This window comes from Papilio xuthus, unplaced genomic scaffold, assembly GCF_000836235.2.
Source record: "Papilio xuthus unplaced genomic scaffold, Pxut_1.1 DF828177.1, whole genome shotgun sequence".
Lineage (NCBI taxonomy): Eukaryota > Metazoa > Arthropoda > Insecta > Lepidoptera > Papilionidae > Papilio > Papilio xuthus.
The window spans coordinates 4,220,502-4,240,055 of record NW_013530472.1 but is presented as its reverse complement, the minus strand read 5'-3'; positions in this window follow the sequence as shown (position 1 = coordinate 4,240,055).

Genomic DNA, 19,554 nt, shown 5'->3' with positions numbered 1-19,554 from the left:
AGACATTCCAAAATTTTTCAGTATTTTCTTGCTATCCATTGCAAAAAGTCGAAGGTTTTTTTTTCAATATAACGTGAAAAAAACTAGACGTATTTTTATAAAGTGTACTGAATTGTTTATATCCACAAAATGTTTAGAATTTTATATAAAAACAGAGAGGAATTCTTTTTCCTAGCATATAAACGCTAGCGTACGAAAAATAACTCATCACGATTGGATGGTTTAGGAATTCAGCACAAATAAAAATTTCATTTTGATTTTAAGATAGATTTACTATTTTACACACGTTCAGGAGCGTCTCGTTTAATGGAGCATCGGTGGCTCAGTGGTCAAGCACTTGACTTGCAATCTGCAGGTCCTGGGTTCGAATCCCGTCATGTCCCAATGTGTTTTTCGATTTCCGATTTATATATGTACATTTATTCGAAGTTCTTACGGTGAAGGAAAACATCGTGATGCAACCTGCACATATCTGAGAAGAAATTCAAAGATATGTGTGAAGTCAACCAACCCGCACTTGGCTAGCGTGGTTGACTATGGTCTAATCACCCTTAACTTAGGGTAGGCTCCGAGCCCCTCGGTGGGGACGTATAGTGAGCTGATGATGATGATAATGACTCATCCAGCACTACAGTATGTTCAGATTTTTGTGTTCATATACCACAAAAATGGTTAATTTTCAGTAAGTAGACCATTAATAAGGTTATCCTATAAATCTACTGCAAAAAACTTGGTCACATTCTTTAGTCAGGAAAAAGTACATTTAAAATCCTTCCTTCCTTCCTTCCTGTCAGCCATGAGACGCCCACTGCTGGGCACAGGCCTCCCCCAAAGATCGCCACGATTACCGGTCTTGTGCCACCTGCATCCAGGACGCTCCCGCAACCTTGACCAGGTCATCGGTCCATCTTGCGGGAGGCCTGCCCACGCTGCGTCGACGTGTCCATTTAAAATGCTAGTCCAAAACATTTTTTATTTTATAAAACATTGCATCACACAGTAGAAAATATCATTTAATAAATCTACATAAAATGCTACGAGGGTGCTACAGTGATATGTAGCATGTGCTACGCGCTACGAAAGACTATTTTCAACTTATATATTATTCTCAATACGTAATCCTCTTGTATGAGGCAGGAGGGAACAAGAGGCCAATAAAAGCGAACAAACAATGTATAAGTTATTGGGAAGTGAAGACATATTAGCTAATTTTGCGATATTTAGCTGTTAACGGCTAAATATGGTTAAATAAAATTATTTTTTTTTGCAAGTTTAAGTTTCACAGTATTTATTAGTGAGTAAGTCGAGGTATTCAATTTTTGTCAGTTATGTCATGAAATATGCCTACTAATAATTAAAATCAGCTTAGGCTACATTCACAAAGTTCTGTTTATATACACGTCACCGGCAAATCGTGTTCACCGCTACTTTGTAATTTGCCCTGACAAATTGAAAGACTCGGTAAATTGCATATCGAACAAATTCATTCACAAAGTGACGTCTACTGGAAGTCAGGAAAAGATCAAAAGTAACTTTCGCGTTTAATATGGTAAGTGAACTGGTACGGAAATTATGGTATAGACAAAATTCGGTTTGATCAAACTGATTGAAAACAAAAGGCAAATGAAATTACTCTACCAAACTTTCTACTTGAGTTTTGGTATAAATGTATTGATACATTTTATTATTTCATTGTTGAATATTTTTTAAGTAAATTATACTATTTTTTCTTCTTGTTTCTTATTACTAATTTTCAATCACTATATTTTTTCTTCTGACATAACAACTTATATAATAACGTAAACATTAAAATATGTACATAAAAACAGGAAGATAATACTAGATATTATTAGTTATAGAGAGAGACAGGGGGGAGACAGACATAGATAGACATAGAGATTGTAATACGTCTAGTATGATGCAAAAATGACTAAGTTCAATTTTTTTCGATTGCAAATTTGTTATAAAGTGTATATAAAAAGATTTACATCAGTAACAATACTTCGCATTAAAACAAACAGAATAATAGTGTAACATTGTAACACAAGCCTTATTGTAACCATTGTCAGGGTGGTCAGTGTAGTTTCGGGAGTGATACGGTGTTGTCGCGTGTTGTGTTGCGTGATTGCTGTATTCAGTTGTCAAATAAAGGGTATGTAGTTTTTGTATAACTTTAAAGTATGTATGTTCATAGATAACTTTAATATCAGGCTTGTAATTTTATGGTAAACAATATTATCCCAGTTTTTTTTTTCTTTTCGTATTTTTTTAATTGATGCAATGAAAAGGCGATTTAATTGATATTTTTTAAATAAAAATCTAAAATTAAAATTATACGTCTGAGAGATTTATCAGTGTTAGGCGGTTTATTATGATAGCTGGAAGATATTTTATATCCATGAACTAAATGGGTAGGCAGAGATCATGCACTTTCATTTAACGTGGTCCTTGTTTTTCGTCTCTTCTACATTCATATTTCTACGTATACTTGCATGTTTGGAGTGCCCTTAAAACCCTTCTTGAATATTTCGCCAATCTCGGTATTTCGTGGAAGACGACTAAAAGCTAGCACAATATGTACATAATTATTAAAAGCAAAGTAACTATTTGTTTGACCTTGTAAAATATTTATCTTTGTAACCTAAGGTCAAATTATGTATCTTCAAAGTTAATAACCTTTGTTTTCTTATCTTACTATTATAACGATGAAATTATGTTTGAATCAGCGAATACTAGGACTATTTCTATGAATAACAAAGACAGAATAAATACCTTTATTATACAACTTTAATTTTTTACCGCAATTTGGTTAAGAGTGTTGAGATTTGAATTCATATGTGAATTTTTCTTAAGAACTAATCCATCACCTTTATTTGACTGAGAAGATGACGCACGGATAGAGATTTTCACCTTCCTATGCATCTCCTCCTCTGTCAAATGTACTTTCCTTTTAATATCCTTACCTAACAAAAAATGGATGGGAAGTGAAAGAGGGATACCTAAGTAAGTCATTCAGCACGCAAACTCATTAAACGAAACGCTAAATCACTCTAAGCCTGTTTTCTGTTGATCGTGGTATTGCACGAGGCGAGCTTATCCATTCGTTCAACAGATGTTGTTGCTAGCCACTACCGCTGAATAATAAATAAATACTCTATGCACATGCAAATTAATTAAATCATTTTGTATTCATCCGCAAACAAATTATAAAGGGGTAGCAACTTTGAAGGGTGCATTGAGCACGTAGAGAACGTGTGGCCTTGACCGAGTTATGGAGTATGATAAGACGCATAGTAAATACCTCGTCTTTTGTATTCAGATTATGTTTTTTGTTTCGACTCATTAAAGTTGAAAAAGCGATACGTTTAAGTACTTTAAGTTACGAACCGTCAATACCTAATGAGATACAAACACTTGCGCCTTCATTCTCGGCTAATTATACAACATATCTTATATCCTTGTTTGAAATTCATCATCGTCAGCTCATTATACGTCCCCATCGAGGGAGCCTAACCTAAGTTAGGGATGACTAGGCCATAGTCAACCACGCTGGACTAGTACGGGTTAACTTCACACATACATACGTGCAGGTTGCATAACGAAGTTCTCCTTTACCGAAAGAACGTCGAATATTAAAAAACATATTGATACATGGCAGGATTCTAACCCAAGACCTGCATACTGCAAATCAACTGCTAAACCACTGAGCCACCGGTGTTCTTCTGTTTACGATTATGCGCTCTTATTATGCAGTTAATTTATCTAAACTTATTAAGATATAATGTAAGCTTATCGTAAATAGATAAGATAAATACACATATAAATTGTCAGACCTGACCCAATACAACCCTAGCACCGCATCGTAATGTTTACTTACGGTGACCGTTCTACGACATTTATAGCTCAACAATTTATACAAATACTAGCGAACGAGAAATTTTGCAGGATCGTTCAGTTCCCTGCTTTTAAAAGGGTTCAGAAAAAATATACAAACCTTACTTAAATTGCGAATAAATGCGAATGCTGAGATTTTTGTTAGAAGGTATTTCCAGGACGGTTGCATGGGTCTCGATGAAAATTTGGTATGTATGTACAGCATTTTCTGGAATAATACATAGGCTTATTAAGGTTTTTTTTAATTCCGTGTGGTTGGAGTCGCGAAAGACATGTATGGTATGAATATAAATTTAAGAAATAATAACATGTGCGTTCCGACGGTCTTATTTCAGTCATCTTTCCCTTCCCACCCTTCCCTTATAAGGAAAGGAATCCGATAGAGGAGGGACGTATAGGAAAGTTCTCTTTCTATGTGTCTCCTCGCCCGTCGATTAAAGTAGGCAAAACATCTGTAATTGCGGATGCGCGGTCGCTTCTCCATTTTAGGGTATTTAGGCAGCAACTCGCTCGTTCGTCACTTTGTAACAAAAAAAATTATGCGACTCCAATACATTCTTAAACATGTAATAAATTTTTATTGACTGAAAAGTAAAAAAAAAGAAGTTGTTATTGGCTTTTTAAAATTTTTGTAAATATGAACCTTAGATGATATTTTATGTGGTAAATGTCGTCTTCTACAAATAGAGTTAATTAAGATATTCATGTTATTGAGTTTACCACTTTTTACAGAACTCTTCCGGGATTTAATTATAAATTCGGAGTTTCAATATTGAGTTTACGCCTTTCTGAGTAAGTTCCGTGTATGACGAACTTTTTAAAAAAAAGTATGAACTCATGCAGATTGTTTTTTTTACACTGTTTGTTATTTTAAATGATATAAATTATTATAAAAATATTTCGATGAGGAAATTGTTTTTAAAGACTTGTTGCACCAGTTATTCACAAACGAGTTCCTTAGTATTACAAATCTACAATTAGCGAGAGTTTAAATAACCATTAACTGACTCTGAGAAGCTCGACTCGAACTCTACTAAATTCGGAAATTGTCTAACTGCCGCACTCAATCGAGTACTCTTTACGCTATAAAAAAATTGCCAATTTTTTTTTACAAAATCTGTAACTAACGTGAAAGCGTATTTTACTAGTAAAACCATTTAGTTGTTCTTATAAGATTTTATTTCATCATCAGCTCACTACACGTCCCCACTGAGGGGCTCGGAGCCTACCCTAAGTTATTGGTGACTAGGCCATAGTCAACCACGCTGGCCAAGTGCGGGTTGGTTGACTTCACACATATTTTTGAATTTATTCTTAGATATGTGCAGCATCACGATGTTTTTCTTTACCGCAAGAACGTTGGATAAATGTATATATGTAAATCGGAAATCGAAAAACACATTGGTACATTGCGAGATTCGAATCCAGGACCTGCAGATTACTAGTCAAGTGTTGAAACCTCTTAGCCACCGACGCTCTATTAATTAACTAATTAAATAATTAATTAAGATTTTATTTATTTATATGTAAAACATTATAATACTTTCTCTGACGTGATTTATGTACTACAAAGATAAAGTACTCTAGTTAAGCGAAAAGGATTTAGATTTATTACAATAGAAAGCTACGTTGACAAATTAAAAGGTTTTCATTTCGAATATTTGAGCTTTTAAATATCATTTAGCATTTTTTAAATCTCTACAAAGCATTTTAATAATCCGCTTTATATATTTCATCTGAAAGTGTACACGTAATGTTTTGTGTTGGTGACATTTTGTTATCGTATTATTATTACGTCAAAAGCTTGTGCTAAAAAATACGAAATCAAATATAAATTACTTATAACAGATTTTAAAAAGCTGTTATTTGAACTATAAAATATGATTTTACTAGCTGTAGCTCGCGACTGTACATTTGTGCCATATTTCAAAAAGAGTCCTTGATCCGTTCCGAAGATACCTTCTATCAAACATACATCCATCTAAACATACACATCTATATATATAAAAAAGTCGTGTTAAATCTATAAAGTTACACTATTTATAAGTCAAGAACGGCTTTACCAATATGATTGAAAATTGGTGAGGAGGTAGCTTAGAGCCAGGAGACGGACATTGGATACTATTTATTCATTTTATTTTTTTCGAATTTATGCCTTGAAGAGCTGGTTTTTATTTGACTTACTAATATTATAAATACGAAAGTTTACATGGATGGATGGGTAGGCTACACTAATTAAGTTTTTTATATATCCACGCGGACGGAGTCGCGGGCGACAGCTAGTTTATCATATTAGTAAGATTTAGATTATTTAGTCACAATTGCGAACAGAATGGAAATGTTAACGAAGTAAAATTTCCTCTTCTTTCCTTCCAATTTAGTTATCTTTGCAGTTTGTACCGATAGCAAATATTATTAGCATTATCGTGTAATTTATTGAAACGCAAATGCTAACCTTATCGTTTTATAGCATGATTTTATTCCTTTTGGGAATGGAAATCATTGCAAAACAAACAGCTAAATTGTAAATATATTCGTAATTATAGAAATATAATTGGGTTTTGTATTAATTTCTATTAATCTTACTAATGTTATAAATGCGAATGTTTAGATGGATAGAAGGATGAATGTTTGTTAAATGGTGGCTGTATCTCGATGAAATTTGGCATAGATGTAGTACATAGTCCGGAAGAACATAGGCTACTGAGCTTTTTTAATTACGCGCGTATAGAGTCTCGGGCGACAGCTAGTTAATGTACTCGTATAAAGAACACGAGTCAAATGACACCTTACTCGGCAATATCGCCTGCGTCAAGTCTAAATCATCATACGGAAACTGATCAATGAAACGTACACACAAAAAACTTATGTGCAAAAATAGAACCTTCCTTTTGCATTCGGGTAATAATACGTTAAATCAAAACATTTAATACTGCGCAATTTTTGATTTGAAGAATCGCTTAATCAATTCAACTGCAGCTTTCGACGTTTGTTCGTAGTCATTGAGCGTTTAACTTCCGGCTCGCAAATTAAATAAAACCGTTGTATGTTTGAAGTTCGGTAGTTTTAATTAAATTCTGTTTTAGGAAAGAATGCAATAATTTTAAGGGAATAGTAAAAATCCTTTTTTTATAATCTTACTAATATTATTATAAAATGTTTGGTTGGATGGATGTTTGTTTGAAGGTATCTCGGGAACGGCTCAACGGATCTTGCTGAAATTTGGCATCGATATAGAACATAATCTGGAAGAACATATAGTCTACTAATTATTTTTTTAATACAGCGCAGAGAGTCGCGGGCGACAGCTAGTTATTGAACTAAAGTTGAATTTTCGTTATATCAATTACCTTTCAAGGTCACTTGTAGAAATGTCTTTAATTTTGAAGGATTATCAAAAATGTCAAATTTTTCCCAGCATAATTATTTTACAACGCTTTTATTAGAAATTTATATAAAATTATTCTATTAAATTAATGTTGTTATTGAATAAACGGTGTTATATTTTTGTTTACAGAAAATATAAGACGTTTAATTTGAGCAGACGATGGAAATTTTCCAGCGTCCTTATAGTCTTTAACAACGCATTTATTGAGATGTGAATTAAATATTGTCGTAAAACTTTCATCTGCGTCACAATACTGTCTGGAATTGCTTACGACGAAAATAATTTTGCGTATTTATATTAAAACTTCGATTAGTCTTGACGGAAAATTGTTAGGAAGAGAAAAACCTAACAATCGAATTATGCATATAGCATACTATGATATATAGCATAGAATGGAAGAACATATAAGCTACTTATTTTTTTACTTCGCGCTGACGGAGTATCGGTTGACTAGTAAGTAAAAAAAACTTCATATCTTGAAGAGAATGAAAGAGATACCAGTATGTTTTTGTTGAGGTTCAGCAAAACAAATCTACAATTAGATTATGTTAAAAGTAGACACAAAACTCTCTACTAACTATATTTTATCTTTAACTAGCTGTCGCCCGCGACTCCGTCGATATATAAGAGACTTAATTAATGTAGCCCACCCTTCCATCCATACATATCCATCTAAACATTCGCATTTATAATATTAGTAAGTTAAATAAAAAGCACCTCTTCAAGGCATAAACTTGAAACAAATGAATAAATAGTATCCTATGTCCGTCTCCTGGCTCTAAGCTACCGCCTCACCAATTTTCAACCATATCGGTAAAGCCGTTCTTGGTTAGAAATAGTGTAACTAACAAGACTTTCTTTTATATGTATAGATTTAAGTTCATTCAAGTCTTACAGTAATATTTTACAGAAAAAGATTTATTAAAGTGACATCGTTAGACGTAAAAGTCCTGTAAAGACCTTGAAGTAACATCTAGATGTCTTTTTTTAGTGCAATGTGATACGATATTTTACGAAGAAAATTTATTAAATTATTCAAACTTTTGTAAGACATTAAAACCTGGTATTACTTGATACCAGTCCCACTTACCCTGATGAAGGGCCCCCGATGGGCTCGAAACTAGTCGGTGCCGTCACCGAACATACGTGAGTGTTTAGCCGTTTTTTTTAAAAGAAAATTTGTTATGATAAAGTTAGTGGAAACATCAGGAGAGTTAATATACACTTACGTATATCAACTATGGGTTCCAAAACAGAAAACAAAGTGTGTCAACAAAAATACATATAGTTGCTTTTCATTAATATTATTGAATGAAGAAAGGAAAGGTTACATGAAATTATTATTTTTTTCATATCATAAGGTGGCAAACAAGCATGCGGCCAACTGAAATCACTGAAATAGCGAAGTGACCGTTGCCCATAGAAATACGCAATTGCATATGCGTTGCGTACCTTTAATCGACGTAGGAAGGATGCACAGAAAGAAAGTATTTTCCCTTTCCATGCATCCTCTCATCCGGAAAGTCCATTCTCACTTCCCGTCCTTTCCTTATAAGACAGAGTGTGGGAAGGGAAAGAGGACTAAATTGGGCCTCCGGGACGCACACTCTTCTGTGTGGTCGTGGTATTTCAGCGGACGAGCCGGGACAATTCGTGCGAAGATGTTAAAGCGGGCTCTACCACTGTTAAAGCACTGTTTTTTATAGTTAAATATTAGCGGATTTTTGCTAATTTACTAATATTTCTTGTACGGTTCCAAGTACGCTCTAGTCTTGGTTGAATGGCGGGATTCGAACTCTCGATCACCTGTTCGGAAATCCGTACCCTTAACCATTTGGCTATTGGCGCTTCAATATGTCAAAATATCTTATTTCGTATTTCACAACTCCTTCAGGCAATATTCTATAACAAGGATATTTGAAATTATTTCTAACAATATTATTCTCTTTGTAATTTAATATCCGATAAGGGTTCAATGTAGTAAATGTTGAATTCTAATTTGAATTACTATGAATATTTTTATAATCTTAAATAATGGTAAAACAAAATGTATGAAGAATAAGCGTGTGCTTGAAGACCAAAATTTACTCTTCTTCCTTCGTTCCTTCCTTCCGTCGTTTTATATATTAACAATGGGTTTTTGAGACCAAAATCTCCGTTTAAAACTTGATTATATAATTTTAGACATTATTAGTTAGAATCCTTTGGCGCGAATGAAGTCAAGTGTCAGAATGAATAAGGGACATAAACGTCGACATTTTAGTAAGGCTAGTGATGCATCAATACACTGGGTCATTTCGGATTTTCTTCCTAACAATAACTATATGTTTTAAACAGACCTTGTACTTGAATGGTCCCGGCTCGCCTGGTGAAATACCACGACCACACAGAAGACAGGTGTGAAGTGGAAGCAATTCCGCGTACAGTCTGATGAGTATGCGTCCCGGAGGCCTAATTTAGTCCTCTTTGCCTTCCCACCGTTTTTCTTATAAGGAAACGATGGGAAGTGGAAGTGGATTTTCCGAATGAGAGAATGCATGGAAAGGGAAAATATTTTCTTTCTGCGCGTCCTCTCCTCCGTCGGTTAAAGGTAGGTAACGCATATGCAATTGCGTATGTCTATGGGCAACGGTCACTCGCTCGTTTGCCAATTTATGATATAAAAAAACAGAGATTTTGGTCTCAGAAATCAACGGTAAGTATAATTACAATTATGAAAGCCCCACTAGACTGATAGTTAATAGTACAGCTGACCACATGTTCGTGGGTACGAATCCATTCGACTATTGTAACATTTTAGAACCAAATTAAAACTGGATTGAGATATAAGTAATGTTAAACTTAAATTTAAGATTTTACAATTGTGAGACACGTGACATGTAGACTAAGTGACCAGACAATTATTGTGAACCCAATCGTTAGTCGTCGGAGCGTGCGGTCGCGTATCTCACCCGGTGAAGCCGCAAGAGAACACATTACGTTAAGACAAACTTAACTAATAACACTTGGACGGTCAACGAGCACGTTTATCTATATTCACGTTTTGTATACAGAAAGCTTTGAAACATTAAATTGCTTAATTTAATTCTTTATTCAACTGACAAGAGGATTATGTTTTTTACGTACAAGTTTTTGTAAATTATGACTGCTGCCTCAAGATGGCGGACGACACGTTTTAGCACAACCCCTCAACATGGATATTAAATGAAAGGGCTTGACTAGTAGAATAATGTGAAAAAAACGATGTTACTTTTTTTTAAATAGAATTGTTATGGTCTTCGTTTTCTTTTTGCATCACCATGACATCTAATACACTATCAAATATCTGACTGTCAATCTAAAAATCTGTAATTTAAATTGAAAGGGAGATGGATACGTTTTTGTCAAATAAAAATAGTATTTGGATCGTTCTAAGGATGGAATATTGGGATCTGCTGTAAGTTAATAAAGCAATATATAGTATATGTACAGAATACATGTCCGGGAAATCTGAGCGAGAAATATACATCCTTCCGTTATTACGTATATTCTCTTCTACATGTAAGTTATATACTTACGTAATTTTAAAATCCTCTTGTAATCCAGTTGCAATATATCTTTTGATTATCCTTTCCAGCTAACGCGACGTTCTCGGAACGGACACAGCGTTCATTCTATTTCTAGACACTGTAAAATAAATTTACTTTATATTTTCATTGTGTGTTTCCATTGCAGCAAAAACAAATAAAACTTCTTACCTATTTGTACCTTTTTAAACCACTACAGTATAAAAGTAAATTGCCATTTACGTGTTCCAGATCTATATAGTTAAAGAGATTTGATTCTAGTGAAATAGAATTCACATTTGAAAAAAATTCTTATCAATACGACTGCCATAGCAATGGAAACGTTACCTTATGTCACTCAGTAGAGGTGTTCGGGTAAGGCGAGGTGGTGGGAACGCCCAGGGCGAGGGGCATAAGCGCCAGAGTCAGATATAAAGGGGTGCCTGTGGCACCTGCTAAAGTAAACTATCTGGAAGATTTCCCTTAGACACCAAAAAAACAGGGTTGCCTCAAATCTCGCCCAGGGCACCGGAAATGTTAAGACCGGCCCTAAATACCTTACGTATTATTAACGAGGGTCCGCTTCTAACGTGGGATGAATACTTGCTCTGTCTTGTAGATTGAATCGCCTTTAGATGCACATCACAATCTTCGTGCTTAATTTCCTTTATTTCAGTCAGTTCTTGCTTTCAAAGGTAGGAAATTACATTTTGAATTTGACGAATTTAATTATTCGGTCATCCTGTATTTACTTAAATTATCACGTTCAAACAAACATTAATAGTAATTCAATCTAATATCGCTACAGTTATTGGCTTTGAGTATTATTTAAGTACAAATCGAGACGGGAATTTACATTTGAATCTGAGATGGAGCGAATTCACATTCAGATTGTCAACAACGGGTTTGTTTAGAGACAGTTTGTAACGTCAGCTAATTAGACTTACAATTACCATTTTACACAGCCGTGTGATTACAAAAAGATGTCTGAATTTGACTTATCAATATCCGAAATGTACAAACAAATCTATTCAGTAATACTCTTAATTACACAATGATATTATATAAGGTTTGAACAAGGTAACAGTGGTACAACCCGCTTTAACATCTTCGCACGAATTGGCCCGGCTCGCCCGGTGAAATACCACGACCACACAGAAGACAGGCGTCAAGTGGAAGCAATTCCGCGTTTCGTCTGATGAGTGTGCGTCCCGGAGGCCTAATATAGTCCTCTTTCCCTTCTCAGCCTTTTTCTTATAAGGAAAGGATGGGAAGTGGAAGTGGACTTTCCGGATGAGAGGATGCATGGAAGGGGAAAATATTTTCTTTCTGTGCATCGTCTCTTCCGTCGATTTAAGGTAGGCAACGCATATGCAATTGTGTATGTCTATGGACTTCGATACGATCTACGATCACTTCGGTATTTCAGCGATTTCAGGTGACCGCTCGTCGTTCGCTCGTTTGCCACCGTATGATATAAAAAAAAGCTTTTTCAAATAAATAAAAATATGAAGACGCACTCATACTTATTATTTATGGTACATAAATATGTATGAACATTATTCATTGTCGTAATGGTAAAAACGATCAAGAGTCAATGTATATTTTTTCTACATGGCCGGTTTAAAATGATCGTTAATCTACTCCGAGTTTCGCTTGTGTTTATGCTTTAGCGTAGCGCAACCTGACTTATTACTAGCAACAATTATTACTATTGTCAATTACTGAATCAACTAACCACATAATTTGTCATTAGTATGACACTTTATCCGGCTTTTACATGGATAGCCGAGTCCATGTTAATTTATTACGTCAACTAAAACAACCCTATCATATTTCAATTAGATAAGATTGTTTAATCCTTCATGAACTGTTTATTGTTTATCATTGGACTTGTAATTATTGAAATAAAATAGCCGTAAAAATAATCATCAAATCGAGAAAGAATTCAAATTGAATAACACCTTGTAAATATAAAAGTTAAAAGATGCAACGCTTTTTTACTCTTTTGTGAATCTACTATGTAAACAAAAAATTATTTACACATCATCATCATCAGATATACGTCCTCATTGAAGGGCTCGGAGCCTACCATAAGTTAAGGGTGACTAGGCCTTAGTTAACCACGCTGGCCCAGTGCGGGTTGGTTGGCTTCACATATCTTTGAATCTCTTCTCAGATATGCGCAGATTGCATCACGTTGTTTTCCTTCACCGTAAGAACGTCGAATAAATGTACATATGTAAATCGGAAATCGAGAAACACTTAGGTACATGGCGGGATTCGAACCCAGGACATGCAGATTACAAGTCAAGTGTTAAAACGCCTGAGCCACCGACGCTACATTTTTACTACACACACAAAGTAAATTTAATTAATACAACTACATGTTTCAAAATGTTAGACTTTGATTTGACATGTTATATTTTCAAAATATCCCACGGGATAAGTGAACACGATGCAATATTGAAGAAAACTGGCACATTTCTTACCCTTTGAATCCCAAGACGAAGTCGCGAAGCAAAGGCAACTACGCTTTTGTTTTCCTAGAATACAAAATGCATTTGATTCCAATAATAATGGAACTGAATTTTCTTTGTTTTGTTATCAATTTATTGTGAATGTGACAATATGGAAAAACAATTGAAGAATATTAAACACATATGGATAGAGTTGATGGACGTATAAATAAGTTTTTTTTAATTATTTTATGGTACCATTCTAAATAAGCTCAAAACTAAGGCCCGGATATTGTTCGCGACATGAGAAAAAAAAGCGAAATTGGAACCAAATAGCACTCTTATGCTTTACTGTTATAAACTAGCTGTCCCCCGCGACGTCGTCCGCCCGGAATTAAAAGCAAACTTCATATCATCTTCATATCAGCCTATGTGTTCTTTCAGATTATATTCAATATCTGTGCCAAATTTAAACGAGATCCATCCATCCGTTTCGAAGATACCTTTAAACAAACATCCATCCATACATCTAAACATTCGCATTTATAATATTAGTATGATAGTAAGAAGTAAGATATCCTGTTAATATTAATAGTTTGCTATGTTCTAGAATTTAGATGAGTTTTCAATTCAAATTATCATAGATTTTTAAACTCTAAGCGTGATATTTCAAGAGATATAAGGTCTTTGTCCTATCGTATTTACTGTCTGCCAAAGACAGATTGCATTATTTGTTCACTCTTCAATAAGTTCGAGACTATTATTTCAAAGACTTTAAATTAAAATATACTTTTCGATTTTTCTTTAAAACTGCCATGAAATATAATGTATTAGTTGTCCGCGTGGAATTAAACAAAAACATAGTAGACTATGTGTTCTTCCAGACTATGTTCAACATGCCAAATTTCAGGGACATCCATGCAGCCGTTTTGGAAATAACTTCTAACACACATCCATCCATCAAAATATTCATCATCATCAAACATCATTGAGCGTCGGTGACTCAGGAGTCACTTGACTTGCAATCTGCAGGTCCCGGGTTCGAATCCCGCCATGTACCAATGTGTTTTTCGATTTCCGATTTACGTATACATTTATCCGAGGAGCTTACGGTGAAGGAAAACATCGTAATGCAACCTGCACATATCTGAGAATAAATTCAAAGATATGTGTGTAGTCAACCAACCCGCACTTGGCCAGCGTGGTTGACTATGGCCTAGTCACCCCTAAATTAGTGTAGGCTCCGAGCCCCTCGGTGGGGACGTATAGTGAGCTGATGACGAATATCAGTAAATTTTATGACTTCGCTGATCATTAAATGACCTTATTATTTTCTTTTATACTTCATCTAATATTAATTAATTCATTAATACTACAATTCAATAATTACTTTAAAGATAATCTTCGTCTGCGCTTTTACAATATCCCAAGGGGAAAATCGTCTAAGTACTTTTATTAAAAGGTAAATCGAAAACAAAGGATTTACCTAATGTACAATAGAAATTGTATCAAATTTATATAACATTGAATCCTCAAAGTAATTTAGTTTACAGAATTTCAAAGATGGAGGTACAATTAAAATGAAAACAACAGCTGCTTTGTCTGTAGGGAGAGGATACATGAATTACAAAGAGACGTCGAATACGGTAGCTATTTTGCGCTATTTTAGACTTCAATGTGAAACCTTTTTATTAATAACTTTTCAATATCTATTTATACTTTAAAATTATAAAGAGAAATATTTGATTTGAAACTACCTTACTATATTAGTAAGATTTAATTATAATTCAGACACAACAAATTCGCGGGCAATTACTATTATTATATTGTTTTTTGAATCAGTACTTTTTAGTGTTATAAAAATTTATGTATTATTTATTTTTATTTATCTATTTAATAATTATGTTTGCGATAAATGCTGGATATTATGAAAAGTGAAATGACGGAAATTAATCGTGAAGTACGACATTGGCTTTTTTTATATCATAAGGTGGCAAACGAGCGAGCGGCCACCTGAAATCGCTGAAATATCGAAGTGACCATTGCCCATAGACATACGCAATTGCATATGCGTTGCCTACCTTTAATCGACATAGGAGAGGATGCACAGAAAGAAAATATTTTCCCTTCCCATGCATCCTCCCCCCATCCGGAAAATCCACTTCAACTTCCCATCCTTTCCTTAGAAGAAAAAGGGAGAAAGAGGAATAAATTAGTCCTCCGGGACACACACTCATCAGACGAAACGCGGAATTGCTTCCACTGCACACCTGTCTTCTGTGTGGTTGTATTATTTCACCGGGCGAGCCGGGCCAATTCTTGCGAAGATGTTAAAGCGGGCTCTACCACTATTAAAATTACCACCACTGCTTAATTGTTCAATCCCTTGTCAGACAGGCAGACAGGTCCGGTGATGGGTCTTTGAATATATTATAAGTCCACCACATCTAACAATGTCAAGACAATGTGGTTGAAATATGTCGCAGTACGTAACAAGTTGTTTCCAATTGAAGTGACGATTCAATTTACTATTACTAAGCTATGTAATCCAAGAGGTCGCATTAAAATTTTACAAGTAAACTTCTTTGACAACGATTCCTGTTTGACAGGTGGCGAGAACTATGACAGTTGTTGAATACATCTAATTTAATTATAAAATCAAACGTCTCCAATTTCAGTGTCCGTTTCTAGTTAGTTAACAAGGTAAATTAGTTTGACAGCCATTGATTTGTTTGTGTAAAATAGTACACGCACGTACTGAGTTTGATATTCATAGTTTGATGGTAATAGCAATCTATATATTACTAAGTAAGGTAATTAAAATGTTATATGTATTTCTTACTAATATTATAAATGCGAATGTTTAGATGTTTGAAGGTATTTCCTGAATGGATTAACGGATCTCGTTGAAATTTCGAATAGATATAGAACATAGTCTAGAAGGAAACATAGGCTACTTATTAAGTTTTTTTTTATTCCGCGCGGACGGAATCGCGGGTAACAGCTAGTAAGGTGTAAAAGACAAGCTTTAGGTATAATAAAATGTTAAACCAGAATGCTACGAAAACAGGAAAAGCGAAATGTAACCAATAAAAGCTTATTTTCGAGATTTATTTTTATTACTCTACAAAACTGAATATTATTTATTCCATTCACATAATTCAATTATTGGTTTCAAAAAACAGCACAAGAATAGTTAAGCGTAAAAAAAAAAACATCTTTATCTAATTTATAACTACTAGCTGTCGTCCGCGCGGGATGAAAAAGAAACTTAATTAGTAGCCTTTGTGTCCATCCAGACTATGCTCTACATCTCTGCCAAATTTGTGCTAAATCAATGCAGCCGTTCAAGAGGTATCTTCTTACAAATATCAAATCATCTTAACATTCGAGTTTTCATATTAGTAAAGTTTTGATTATTAAATTATTAAATCATCACTTTCTCAAAATTAATTTCAATATATAAGGAGAGTTTGAAACGAATTTGTACATAATACTTGAACTAGAGAAATACTTTAGTAAATAACTTTCCCACTCACTGCGCCTGAATCTTCTGAAGACGATGCACAAAGACGTTTTCGTCGGGTGCAGTGCAGTATGTTTGAGAATGTACGTGTATTATTGAGTTATAACTGCCAAGCTATTTAGCTACTAGATGACGGCGCGACTCCGTCCGCACGGAATTAAAAAGAAACTTAATAAGTAGCCAATATGTTCTTCCAGACTATGTTCTACATATAGCCGTTCCGAAGATACCTTTAAACATACATCCATCCATCTAATCATTCGCGTTTATAATATTATTAAGAAATAAGATTAACAAGAATACCTCAGTATTATAAAATCAATCGCTTCTAATTAATTCGATTTGAACTTCTTAGCGGTGACGTTGTTTTTGTTATTTATCGAGGATTTGGAGTAAAGTGTACTTCATTTTTTTTTAACTGTGTACTGCGAGCTCTAGCTATTAAAACTATTTATCACAACGTTACTTACTCTTTGATATTTGCTTGCGAAATATTACGAATTAGTCAAAATTATAATGTTAAGTTTTCTCTTAAATTGTCCGTTTCACTTAGCAGAAGACGTTATGTATCCTTCTATTGATCTTACAAAATTTTATAGACACGGCAAGTTCACTTTTCAATTATACATGAAGAATTAAACATTATTTAAATAAGAATAGAATGGAATATTTATTTATTGCCAAAAACAACCAAAAAATCTAAAACAAATTAGATTAATTAAATTAAGAATGTGACAAAAAAGGCTCACCGGGTGCCGGGATGGCCTTAACCATTCCTGCGCTGGTTTTCAGCTGGCCCCCTTGTTCTCACACCATTTACACTACACGACACTACACTAACAAAAAAAAACAGATAAAACGAAAAAAAAGCAAACACGACAATTAAACATTAAAGGATTTTGATTAATTTCTAAATAATATTTTAACAAAAAAAAATATAAAATTTGAGCTACAAATTAGTGATTAAAAGGATTACAAAAAATTTAAAAAAAAATAAAAGGTTCAACAGGTAAAAAAAATACGGTAAGGTTTATAGTTTACATGACAAATTGTTTTTTGATAAATTAAGTCTTAAATTTAGGGTATTAATCAAATTTGTGACTCTAGTAAAAATCTTTGACACCTTTTTTTTACGTTTTATAAGCTAGCGCTTGACCACGATCCCACCTGGAGACAGGGGAGTTTTGGTTGAAAGATGGTACGCGCTAGCTTAGTAAGTGCCTATTCACTCACACACCTTAATAAAGAATCAAATTGTAAACAATTTTATATTTACACTCTCTGTTAAAATAACAAAATCTGAAAATAATGTCATGAATTTATTATTTCACGTGTACACAATAAATCCGTTCTTATTATTTAGTATAAAAGTACCGGATATTAATTTCTGTTCCACTAAACTTGGAGAGATGTGCATCCGGAAAGTGAATACAATATTCAATGAATTCGTAATTGCCTTACGTTGCGGAAATTATGTTATACGAGTATTGAAATATTAATAATGTCTAATAGAAAAGGAATTATTCAACGAACAGGTAAACATTAAAATGTTCTTAAAAATCAGTAAAATATGGAAGAACATCATTTATTTAGAGAATTAATTACGACGCGAAAGAATTTTGATACAAAATATTTATTATCGTATTAAAACATATTTACGTGACACGATAATTTTATATATAAGATGTATAGAAATAATCAAATTGTTATTCCGTTTATTCTTTTTTTATGATAGAGATAAGATTTTTATTTTGTTTAAATTTTCGATATTGGAAACTACATAACAGTAGGTTTCCACAACCTTTTTATAAAATGCATATGTCCCATGTAACCCATTAAGGAACTCAATTGTTTTGGTACTTATATTTTTTAATAATTTATACGTATTACAAATTAAATTCACGTAATTTACAGGTAAATGTATTTCTTAATTTATTCTTGAACTGAGTTATTTGATCTGCTTCTAATGTTGATTGTTTGGCAGTAATTGACTATTTTAATTAAATTTCTGATGTCTAGATTTTTTTATGAGACTAGATCTTATTTCACGGACTTATATTATCTTCTTATATTTATAAGTTTAGGGTTTATTATTAAACTAGTTATCGCCCACGACTCCGTCCGAGAGATATCTTCAAAAACCCATCCATCCATCCACATCACATCCATCTAAATTCTAAACATTCGCAATTGTAATATTATTATAGTAAATTAAATAAAAAGCAGCTCTTCAAGACATAAATTCTAAAAAAAAACCAAAATGAATAAATAGTATCCTATGTCCATCTCCTGGCTGCAAGCTACCTCCTCACCAATTTTCAGTCATATCGGTAAAGTCGTTCTTGAGTTATAAATAGTGTAACTAACATGACTTTCTTTTATATATAGATAGATTTGGATGGCTTTTGTCATTAGATTTGTCATATTTTTTGCATGTTTATTTTTTCTTTTTTCTTTCCAGTTAAACTATATTTTAGAGTTTAAATATTTTCTGTTTAGGAATAATATTTCAATAAAAAATATATATTTTTAAATAATTCATACGCGTGTAGCCAACATTACGAAAAAAAAACATAAAATAAGGTAAAATAATCTTTGCGCAGTAATTTTCTATCTCCAGTTACTTAACTCGTTCTTGTTATCCGACCCAACAATTTTATCCTAGTTAATTAAAACTCACGTGTCGAAGTTATTTTTAAACTTTGTAACTTTATAAGTAACCAGAAGTACTACGTATTGCCT